The sequence below is a fragment of the Bombus fervidus genome, chromosome 18 (assembly GCF_041682495.2).
Source record: "Bombus fervidus isolate BK054 chromosome 18, iyBomFerv1, whole genome shotgun sequence".
Taxonomy (NCBI): Eukaryota; Metazoa; Arthropoda; class Insecta; order Hymenoptera; family Apidae; genus Bombus; species Bombus fervidus.
Window position 1 is genome coordinate 7,041,912 of NC_091534.1, and position 12,688 is coordinate 7,054,599.

The window sequence follows — 12,688 nt, forward strand, 5'->3', positions numbered from 1 at the left end:
TAATTCATCTCGTCGCTAGTAGAATCGGTCGAGACACGACTTAACACGTTGGTCGCTCAAGTTGATTCGGCTAAGTTTCCTGCGGGGCCCAAATCCGACCCCTGGTACGCAGAATGTAAATAGAGCGACAAGCAGGAATTCATCGTTTGATTCATCCTTCGATTCATTGTAAAGAAAATATTATTTATTTCTAAAACGGAGAAAGCGATAAGCTTCCCAGTTAGGGTATTCTCATGACAGATTTCTCAGATCTTTCATTTAGTCGACAAGCATACTTGTGATTTTTTCATTTTTTCATCCTCAAAATGTTCAATAAACAGCGTGAAAATATATTTGAAAGTGAGGAGAGTAGCGATGACGGAGTCTATAACTATTGTTGGAAGTGGCCAAGATCATGCCAAATGTGTTTGGAGTGTTTTAACGAATACCATGCGATATGCGATAAATTAATAAAAAGTATGGTATAACGTGTTTTTAATATTTTTATGTTGTATGTCCTATATATAATATCGTATATTTAATTAACTGGAACAAGAAGAGCGTCACCATACTTTGGTGACGGGGCCCCCACGGAAGTATACCCGTCACATAGATATGGGTGACGTGGCGACCAACGTGTTAATTACCGGTGGTCCTGGACAGGCAAGAAAGCGCGATACTTTGCAAGATCCCTGTCCTCGCCTCAGTTCCAAACTTTTCTGTCTTATCAACTTCTACGTGGATATTTCCGTACGATTGACGACGACACTCCATTAACGTTCGATACATCGATCCGTCAACACGATTTCAAGCAAACGTGCGTATCGTACAGTTGGAATATTATCGCAATTCACCGTAGATAGAAATCTGGACCGCGATAGTTCAATACAGCATTCAAACCACCGCACGCACGAACGAAGTGAGATATCTGAATTCAAAAAAGCTCTTATCAAAAAAAAAAAAAAAAAAAAAAGGATAAAAAAATATAGACAGGTAGAAAATTGAAAGCCCATGCGCCAAACCGAATCATCTTGGAAACTCGACGAATTTCCGACTAAGCCACCTGCATAGATCACAACGAGAGTAACGAGAACGCTGTGAATTCAGATCATCCTTGTTCATCGCGCTATTATACCAATCCCTTTTTGGATTTTCGTGCGAGGTATTTAGTCACACGTCGGTGATCTCGCTCGCGCTTTTCAAGGAACAAATACAAAAAGGGGTTGCCGTGTTCAAATTCGAACTCGGTCGTCTGCAACGAGCCAGCTCGAATAGAGAAAATATTTCTATCCGGATCGGTTTTATCGCTTTTTCGTACGCACACGTCTATCGGTACGTTGTAAATCGATATTTTTTGGAAACCGAACTGCACAGGCGATTTTCCAGTCGCCAGGAGAGCAACTGGCTTTTCATCCTTCTTATCGTTGCAACTAGAGCAACGATTTTATAGAATGTCAGAGACAAGGTTTCTTTGCTCAGCTGATAACGTTTTAACTGTATTGGTGTCGGCCTCGTGAACGCGCTAATTTCTTTAGTCGAATTCCCTTAGAGTTTCGACGCTGAAAATAAACTGTACAATAGGTACGTTCGGGAAGATCGATTGGATAGTCGTAACTCAATTTGTGAATTTTCAAATTACCTTTGCAACCGAATTCGTTTCGTCAATTTTCATTTCTAAAGTGCAGACATTTTTCCAATCGGTAGAGACGATGCTGTGTAGCAGCTTAGGATTTGCATAACGCGTCGTCCTACAGACGCAACAATACTTGAAAAATGTATAGCGCAGGTGAGAAAGAACGTAAATAATATTTTTCCAAGGTGTGTCAAAAATTAAGAGAAAAATGATTGTAGTGAGAAAGGGAAGGGAGAATCGTATAAAGAACGTGGCACATAGTTTGTCACTGCTAACAATTACGTTTGAACTGCGATCAACTATTTCTCGTAGCCGTGCCCCGTGTGAGACGCGTAATTTGGCTGGCGAGCGAGATATTTTTGAAAGTTGTCGGAAGCGAGACGCCTTCGGCATACCTGCGAGCTGTAATCGCGTTAAAAAGTCATGATGATATTTTTGCTTTTGTTGGAACGTCAATGGCGAGTTACACGCAGATAGCTTTTGGCCAGGTTTTTCGTTTTCAACCGAGCGTCGTTCATTTTTTATTGGATGCCTCGCGGTGACGTAAGCTTCCGTTGAGAGCAGAAAATTGGATCCCAGGTTTATGTAATATTCATTTCCAACATTTTGCCTCTTTTTTCGCCGGCCACCAATGCTCTTTGCTCTTGTTCTTTCTGCGTCGTTTTTAAACGAGCGGTCGCGTTTTCAGGGGAACATCATATTCCTGGTCGTTTGGATTTCGCGAAAGCTTGAACCCTGAAGACAAGCTCTTTCCGAAACGATAGATCTCTTCGCCTACAACGAACTGTGATATCAAAAGTAACGTCGTCGAGCAATCCGCCAGCAATCGCTCGAAGAATATTCTCAATTTTTCCCCTTTCGCTATGGCGTTCGGTTTCCCATAGAAACCTCGTTGCAACGATAGAAGAGGAATTTCTATAGAAACAGCAAATTATTTCTATTCTAACAATTATCGTTAATCGTTAATGACTTTGATCTTTCAACGCGTGTGTCATTAGTACTAATTAGTACAAATAACATTTACTTTAGCTCGAATTATTTGCCACCTTGTAACTGGAATTTCTACGAGACCAACTTTCATCGATCGCTCGATATTCTCTTCTTCCTTCCAGCTGTTACGTTTGTCTGGAACATTATAAAAAGACGTAAATTACATCGCAGCTTCTTCGTCTTTAGAACTATCGTCACAGAATCGAACTATCCATAAACAACTATTGCATCGGTGTATAAATCTTTTCTCAAATAGCAAGCTGACGAAACGTAGCTCGATGGCTTCAAGATCCGTAAAATTTCTCTACATTTCTCGACTCGACAGAAACGGTCAAATTTGTAAATGACAAATTTGACGAAGAATAATAATTTCCGGTGAATTCTTCAAACTCTGTCTTGCGACAAGAATTTTCTTCCCTTAATGAGTCGTGTAGCATTTATCGTAATAATGTTAAATATAAATATTCGTATGCCCGAAGACGATAATAAAAATCGTTTCGTTTTACGTACACCCTGTACATCTCCAACTTGGAATAGCTTAAATGAAACAAGTGCAGGAACAGCTTGAAACATGTCGCGATAAAAGGATTAAAAGCAGCGTACGAAACAACGGTACAAACAACGAAAGTTGTCGCATCGATTAAGGAAGCAATTTCCCTTTTTACGATCGAACGACAAAGCGTATCGATACTTTTACGATCGTCGAACGCGTCGTAACACCGCGGAGCAACTAGCTCGTAACAGTTAGCACTGCGTTCCAATCTATCGCGCGTTCTTTATCACCCCAAACCTAAATCCGATTGTCTCTCATTGGCAACGATAGACACTCGGCTCTGAAACGCAGCGGCTACAACTCTCCTACGCTGTTACCATTTACCTGCGCTGTGTACAATCGTCGTCGGGAACGCAACGTTTCCAAGGCAATCAACCGTTTTACATCTGGCACAGACACACAATTTACTCTGCCCTGCTACGCTCCTTACCCTAACGCTCCACGTTTCTAACGTCGTGTCGTTTCATTTGCATCGATACGCTTTGTAACGACAATTGCGAAACTGCAGCCAACGTGGTGCGCGTCCCCGTTCCGCTCGCAACTTGAAACGCAGGTTTTTCCGCTTTCCGACCATTCACGCTCGAGTTCGTTTTAACGTTCGCCCGTTTTCCTTCATATCGCCGGCAAATATTTTGGAAAAATCTGAATGAATTTTCGTCGAGCAAGCTTTATACGAACGGTTAATGTCGCAACTTTTTCCCGGATATGGCGCAACTTGGCGTCGCCAATTCTTTCAAACGAAAACCTATCGTACGCTGTTAAAACACCGCAGCAGGAAATTTTTGTTACCAGGATACCGCCAGTTCGTAATTCACAGCGAATAGAACCGCCGCCCGGTGGAAAATCTTTGATAACGATAATTAGATCTTTGTATTTTTATTACAGATCGTATCGATTCGCACGATTTTCCAGCAAACTTTTGAAGTTTAAATTCTACAATTTAATCAATAATTATCACGATATCGCTCGACAAGTAAGCAGTTTAACGTACCAGAATCACTCTGACTTTGTAAAACTATGATTTTCTTCGTAAACCTCTACAAGTCGAAATAAAATTTATTTTAACTCGAATTATTTGCCACCTTGTAACTGGAATTTCTACGAGACCAAGTTTCATCAGTCGCTCGATGTCTTCTGTCTTACAGTTGTTACGTTTGTCTGGAAAATCATAAAAAGTGGGCAAATTATATTTTAGCGTCTTTGTCTTTCGTCGAACGCGTAACTTTCTCTCTAACTTTCGCATTGACGTACGTCGAATAAAATAAGTTGCAAGAGGAAGCTTGAAATACCAACATTTTGCGAAAGACGTAATTCGTACGAAGCTTCTGTACGTCGAATTTTCCTTCGTTAGACCTCATTTACTGGGGAATTTCGATAAGTAGGGAAGCTCTGTAACTCAAAGATTTCGCCTGTTCGTTCGAGGCTGCAGTTACCGAGCTTCGCTTGCGGTAAAGTACTTTCACGTAACATTTGACGTGGATTTTAACGTGCGACGCGATCCCACGTACAAAATGTTGTCCGGCGAAACAAATTTGCAACGCTGCATCGGCCGGAATATTTCTAAAAGATATTCGCCAGTTTGTGCGTGATAGAATTACCCGCGATATTACTCTGCTTCGCGGAAGTAGGAAGTACGTTTTCTCCGGTGACACGGTGAAATTTGTAAAACTGTTATTGCTCTGTCAGAAACAGAATTTGTTGAAACGAGTCGCGTTTGTCCCCGAAAATTTCTCCAAATATTCTTCCAGCTGTCACGAGCAAAATTTACAAAAAAAAACACTGTGCAATTTGTCGAAATATTTTCTACGAACAGCACAGAAACTTATCCACCTTCCAATTCTATCTTAACGAAAACTATGATACACACGGTAGAAAATGGTGATATTCACTGAATCAGACAACGAGAAAAGACGTGTAAAATTACGTGTTCGCAGCAACTCACTTTGAGGTTCAAATTTGAGGTTCAAGGTACTTGGATTGAGTTTTCTAAAACAAATAAACGCGGTTGTTTAATCGACCTTTCACAGAGAGACGAGATCGCGAGGAAGCACGTCAACGGGAGTGGTAAATTCCCGTTACGATTAGATAATCGACGCCACGAACTGATCGATCCCTTATTTCTATTAGGATAATAAGGGTGGTTCGATCGAGTTTACACTGAATTAACACGTATAAAATAATGTTTATTCCAACAACTTTGTAAAGAAGATAGTTACGCTGGTGCGTAGGTACAAGTTAAGCAAGTGATTGATTTAAGGGTAGAGACCAGGTACAGACACGATGACTATTCCAACGATGAAGAATAAGTGAAGTTCAGTGACGATGCTGTGTCGGAGGAAAGCTAGCGATGGGTGTGTCTAGCGCACGGGACCATCGGATTTGTTGATGACAATTTTGGTTAGGAAAGCGAGGGCAGTAGACGTTGCTTCTGATTGGATAATAAGAAGGTTGGTGGACTAGGAAGGGTCTTAGCCGCTCTCGATAGAAAGTTGCCAGTGGGAAGCATCGTACGCGAGAAAAACTAACTTCCCCGTGTCTTCTCGTGGTAAACAATAAACTTTAGAAAACGATTTAGTAAAAAGATCTTTGTTCGGTCTGAAGGACCTTAGCTAGAAAATTCCTGAGATTTCTGGTCGGTTCTTGAGACTATCGAGGGTACGCAATGAGGATGTGTAGACATCTGGATGTCATCTTGCCCTGGTTTAGGTAGAAACGTAACAGCGATGCTTCAATGTAATCTTCAAAATGTTTTTAATCTTCAAATGATTTTACAATCAATTCTCGTTGGAGAATTTTAAGTAAATTTATCTGGCGTGACATGATTAATAAGTGTTTATAGTATGTTTGATTCTATTTGAATCTAGTGCTTAGGTCTAAGGTGTAATGTCTTTTTAGCCTGCGGATCTGTTCCGACGTATCGAATAATTGAGCAATTAGAGGGTTTTGGTGGTTGTTAACTCTTGTGCTGTGTCTATTGCTGAATTTGGATATTTCTTCTTTGACTGTGGGTATCTCGAGGTCGTGATGTATCGTTTCGTTGGTAACGTACCAAGCTGCATCTATTAGGGATCTTAAGGTTTTCGATTGGAATCGTTGGAGAATTTCTTGCTGTAAATGCGGTGTAAATCTTCAAAATGAAAGAGCAAACGCAACTCCCTCGATAATTGTTATTTAAAAAAAAAAAGACACGATTAGACACGGTTAGTGGTATTTTTTAATAAACTGGAAGATCATTTGGAAACATTCTGCGAACATACTATCGACAAAACTCGATTTACTAGCTGAGATCGGAGCTATTTTTCAAGTACAAAAATGGGAAAGTTTAGAACGAACTTGTTTTTTGCAAATCGACTGGGTCGAGTGAATTTTAAAAGTTTAGAAAGTTAACGAACGAGAAGAAGGATACAAATAAAAACGAAACTACCTTTCCACGTCGATTTCTACGCCAGCAAGTCCTAGCCCCACGTAAGCAGTGCACAGTTAGCCCGAAGAGAAATTCATGGAAATCGGTCGCTTCGTCGTTCTCGTTAGACGAGTGCGCTCCCTTAAAAACGAACCGTAGCAACCATACTCGTTTATTGTGTGGAGAAAACAAGAAGAGTGGAAGGACGCCGTGTATCTGTAGACGCATCGGGCCACGTAGAATCGCGCGTTCAAAGTTCAAATATATCGAAGAGGAGCGTGCGACGGTATATGGAAGGATCGTCGAGTCGCGAAAAGGATCCATTTCGCATCGACGACTTCCTCTGATCCTCGTATCTTGCCTTTATGCTCCAACTGTCTCGAATGGGCGATGGAGAAGCCAATCTCGAAAGTAAAAGGACGAGAGAACGAGACGAAAAGGGAGAAGTTCGGCCGATGGAAACGCGCGATTTAATAAATTGCCGATCGACGTTCTGTGAAATTGCGGATGCGTGGTACGTCTCCTCGTCCTTATCACTGAAATCTCGGCTTCAGATATTAATTATAACGGAATAATTAAAAAGGACGCATCTTGTTATTGAATAGTGTAGAATTCAGAAATAACGTTATCAACGCTCCAGCGTCGAAATTCTTCGATCATTATCGTTACAATCGATCACAGTTGCCTGATTAATTGCCTAATTAACGTGCCCTAATTAATGGACCAAATGCGCAAGGATATAATGGCGTAATCGCGAGCAACTAAAACGAATTATTAATCCCTTGCCTTCTCATCAACAGCGAGATATCGCCGCTATCTCATCAAATAAAATTCAACGAATTGAAATAGCAAGCACAATTGGACGACTCCATAGTTTTCCACCGAACAACCTTTTCCTTCCCATCGAAAACCACTGCACACCACTGCAAACACGCAGCATGTATACTATTCCTCGGTAAAAATCGGAAAACCATACGAGACGAATAATAAAATTGGATAAGAAGTAGTCGGAGTAATCTAGTTGTGCTTTTAACGCGAAAATGCAGCAGCCGAAGAACATGGCCATTGTACGGCGCGTTGTTTCCACTGCAACGCTGGCCCGTCGTACAATATCGTATTTAGATAGGAAATCCCTATTTAGCATAAATATCGAAGCAACAGCCGAGGCGAGCGCAAGCAATTCCAGCAGGAATTCCACGTTGAAGCCCGAGGTGATGGAAGGACAATGCGTTTGGCTGCGCAGGAAATACGACGAGGGCGGCGTGCTAAAGGAAACCGGGCAGAGAATAAAAAATGGAAAGTAAATCTCGCCGAGTGGAATAAGAAAATGAAAGAAAGGAGAGCGGAAGGAATTTTATTAAGACCGAGAAAAATGAGACGCGTATATCCTGGCTCGCACTGTCGTTATCTTATTTCATTTTCTATTAATTATTCGTTACTCGAATATACTTAAATATACGAGCGAGTTCCTCCTCGAGCGCCTTCCGTTTTATCTTACTCTGTTTATATTACGTTGAACGGCGGTTCTCTCTCGGGTAAAGGCGCCTTTTTGGAATAAAATTAACCATCTATTCGCATGAATTCTCCGGTGCCAGCCTCGCGCCGCTTATACTTCGATCGCAATTTGCGCGAGGATGCTCGAGACGCGATGTAAAAGAGCAATGCGTCGTGAGAGATGCGGTAGATCGGTTGGCTGATTATCGGCGACTCTTCGTCGGTGTGTTGAAACTTGTGCTACGCGACACTTACAAATTAAACGCGTAAAATTGCCTAAGTAAAATGATCTTGAGATTTTGAAACTCGGATAATATATGGGGTTTATATGGGGGTCGAGTATTGTTTAGGAGGAAACACGGGAGAAGCTTTGAGTGGACGGAGAAACGAAGAGAAAGAGATGTTGGTATTAGAGATTACAATATTAGAAAATTAACAGAGTCGGATTTTAAATCTTCAAATCTCAGATTAGGTGACAATTGTATCGAAACGAGTATAAAATAATTTGCAAGAAGATAATGGAACGAAATTCTATTCAGTTTTCCAATTAATCGAGTCGAAGTGGAAGTAGAAATCGAAAGGGACGAGTCGTATGAAATTTTGGAATTGCTCGGTTATTCCACCTGAAAGTTTGTCGTCGATAAATTGCGTGGCAGAAACGAGGAAACAAGTGGCCGCGACGCTTTTCTTAATGAAAATGGTACGAAGTGCGCAACAGGGGATCCGCCACAGACGTTTCTCTTCCAGTAGTCAATTCTATCAGCTGAAAATTCACCTAAATTAGCCCAAACTTCGCCTAAATTAGACAAACTTACGCGTCTATTTTTCTTAACTTAATTAATCTTCTTACTTGCCAGTTGCAAAATTGTTAAAAATTTAGAAAAAGGAAAAAGACTCGGATGGACAAGAGTCTTGCTGCATACGAGTCATTGCAATTCCAATAAAAATTATCCATTCAATCTGCAAAGTTGTTAAAAATTTAGAAAAAGGAAAAGACACGCATGGACAAGAGTCTTTCTGCATATGAGTCATTGCAATTCCGATAAAAATTGTCCATTCAATCTGCAAAATTGTTAAAAATTTAGAAAAGGAAAAAGGACACGCATGGACAAGAGTCTTTCTGTATACGAGTCATTGCAATTCCGATAAAAATTATCCATTCAATCTGCAAAGTTGTTAAAAATTTAGAAAAAGGAAAAGACACGCATGGACAAGAGTCTTTCTGCATATGAGTCATTGCAATTCCGATAAAAATTGTCCATTCAATCTGCAAAATTGTTAAAAATTTAGAAAAGGAAAAAGGACACGCATAGACAAGAGTCTTGCTGCATACGAGTCATTGCAATTCCGATAAAAATTGTCCATTCAATCTGCAAAATTGTTAAAAATTTAGAAAAAGGTTTCAAGAAGACACGGATGAACAAGAGTCTTGCTGCATACGAGTCATTGCAATTCCAATAAAAATTATTCATTCAATCTGTAAAATTGTTAAAAATTTAGAAAAAGGAAAAAGTCAGGGATGGACAAGAGTCTTGCTGCATACGAGTCACTGCAATTGCGATAAAAATTCATTGTTAAAACGTAGATATAAAATCGCTGGATATAAATAATTGCTAGCAATTATTAAAACGCTACTTCGTTAAATTCCCGAAGACGGCTGAACAAACGTCGACAGGTTGATTTTCGAGAATATTTTTAGACTGGAAAGCTTCTGTTTAGAAAGGAACTCACGATGCTTACGTTGTATCTCGATAGCTATGGAATCGAGCGCTCGAGAAGTTAGGCGAAAGAAATTTTTAATTTGCAGTTTCCTCGGCGTTCACAGACGCGTCGATTCCTCTCGCGAAACTTGCTGCGGACGATTTTCGTTAATTATTCAAAGGCCCGGGAAACAGGCAACTGCCGTGGAAAATTTCTCGAAGAAAATTGAAGGAAAACGCCTCCGGCTGGCCGATATTTTCGATAATAATTTACGGTTTGACAGCTTCGGCTGGTATTAAGCTCGATGCTTGTAAATTATCGACAGGCAAGCGAGAAGGTAACTCAACCAGCACTTTTCCTTATCTTAGTATTCTCCGTGCGTTAGACAATCGCGCTCGAATTAATTCTCAATGAAATATCTCTGCGCATAATTCTCCACGTAGAAAGTTGCTTCTCTTTTCACAAAATTAATTAATCACCGTAAATCGAACCGACGTTTTACAATATTCCAATTGCGTTGCAAAGACAGAAAACCAAACCATTTAATTGCAAGAGAAACTCTCAACGTGTGCGTTCTGATGACTGTCACTATACACGAACTTGTCAAAGATGACCATCGCATTGTTAAAATCAAACGATAAGAAGAACCGAAAATTAGAAGAATTACGTTCCCGTTTCAAGACTGTCCACCGACGTTTCTTGAACATCCCATGCAACCAATAGTCCAACGAAAGTTTATAAAAGTCAGCTGCTTGTTTTCTCGCTGCTGTAGGAGCTCCCATCAGATGTATTTCTCTTGAAGCCAACAGCGAAATTGCTAGCGCAGATATTAGTCGATCATTACCATAACAAATCTTCTCTCTAAACTTGCAAAAAAGCAAGGAAGCCTTGCTGAACCTCCCAACTCGAGAACTCGTGTCTTTTTCGCCGTCGCTTTCAATAAAACTGACTACCGCGTGCTGCTCACCTGGCAGCGCGACGACCGTGTAAATCAGCTACGAGGGACGAAGAGACAAAATCGAGTGTCCCGTAGGAGTTGTAAGAACGGCTGCTGATGCGTCTTTCTCGCGAACTCCAGCTGCAACTGGAACCGGAAACTTTAGGAAAAAGCATGACGTTCAGGTCGTAGCTCAGCTGGTGGATTTGCCCGCTCGGACCAGTGGTAGGTGCACGACGATGGAACACACGGCCGGCTAAATTACAAATTTCCCAAAGCGGTGGCCTCGGATGAAATCGCAAATTCCAAATGCAAGGCCGTTTGCATTCAGCCGGCGATCCTTGGAATCGGGTCGCTCTTATGAATGCTAATTGAAGATTTTCCGGGGCATCTCGCCACGGGGTCTCAGCTGCTTGTCGATGCACCGACGCGACGACTCCCATCAGAAATGCGGCTGCGAGTTTCATGGAAATGTAATCGAACGGAAGACGGAAGTTTTTATTACGACTTGCCTTGCCAACAAATTATTTGTCCATCTGCCGATCCTTTTTTAACCTAACTAGCTGCTGCCACCTCTTTGACAACTCCAAAAAAGTGTCTGGAAAAGCTTCCACCAGTACACACGGAGTACGCGTGGCTGTTACAAGAATTAAGTTGCAACGAAACGACTGTTTCACTTTTTAATTTTGTTCCTGCAGTTTATTGCAACTACAAATTAGATTAAATTACCATAAATAATTCTGTAGAGATCATTAACCTGAGATTTCTACAGTGTTGCGTCACGTTTATTTAGTAAACGTTACATCTTCGTCTTAGCGAACCGGTTTTGTCTCGGTTAACTGATTTCTTGGGAAATCTTTGTTTACAGTTTCGATATTAAAACCGATGAAGTTGAGAAATTAAAAAGATAGTTTTTCTAATTTTTATCTACAGTCGCATTCCTACGCCTGTGTCCACTGTGTCATCGTTTCCTGTCTCGATACGAGCATTGCGATCGTGACGTCATTGGAACGATGGAAATTCGCCTTTGATATCTTGAAAACGAGGTTGCCGATAACATACCTGTCAACGTTTGTCGTAATTCTCTTGATAAGATTAAGATACACGAGCAATCCCGTACGACACGCGCTATATCCAGATAACCGAAGCACGAGGAAGTCGTAGCGCGAGTTTGAAGTAAGAAAAGATAAGGTTTTATGAATGGAATTAAGAAACTCTTAGCTGGCAATAGTTTCATTGCTATTGGCTGTAATGGTCGGTGATAAAAGTATGACTTTCGCTCGCTTGGTCCGCTTGAAATAATTTTTAAACCGCCTCAAGTGCCACGCCAATAATAATTCTGAGAAATCGGTGCAAAGGAAAATCCGAAGGATATGGAAGGAAATTTGCAAGTTGAGAAAGAGAAAAGAAAAATAGAGGCGGAAGGTGGAAGAAAAGCAACGATTGATTTTTGTTCTCCTGAAGAAATCTTCTTATCCTTTGACGGCCGCACTGTACACCCTCTGATCGCAAAAATTGATAAATTTTCTTCTATAATCCGATGTTCCATGAATAATTTCCTATTAAAAAAGGGGAAGATTGATTTCGTATTTTCGTTGCATATATCGTTCTCTTAAATTTGACGTTTTATTTCTTTCCAAATGCAACGTCTATTTTGTTAAATTGCGAATAAAACATACGCGTAACGTGCAGAAACGTACGAAGTGTGTCACAGTTGCAAAATTACTGGTACAATTTAGATGGAGCTGATACCATTAACAAAATTGTAGGTAGAAATCTCAAGTTACCTGTATTAGCAACAAATTTGCATACAATGAACGAAATTAGGAAATTTCGAACAACCTGCAGGTTATAATATTTTATAGAAAATTATGAGATTATAAAAAGAAGAGAAATCTATATATATTATTTATTTATTTTATTTCCCATCAACTATACATCGTACATGATTGTGAATGTATATACATAAATTTTATTTCTATCTTACGAGGTCATTGC

General features: G+C 40.5%; 1 protein-coding gene across 9 annotated transcripts in view; it reads left to right on the forward strand.

Annotated features, from left to right (window-relative positions):
- The window catches only part of Nrx-1 (neurexin 1), a 661,903-nt gene that overhangs the window by 522,338 nt on the left and 126,877 nt on the right, over positions 1–12,688 (forward strand). The window lies entirely within an intron of this gene.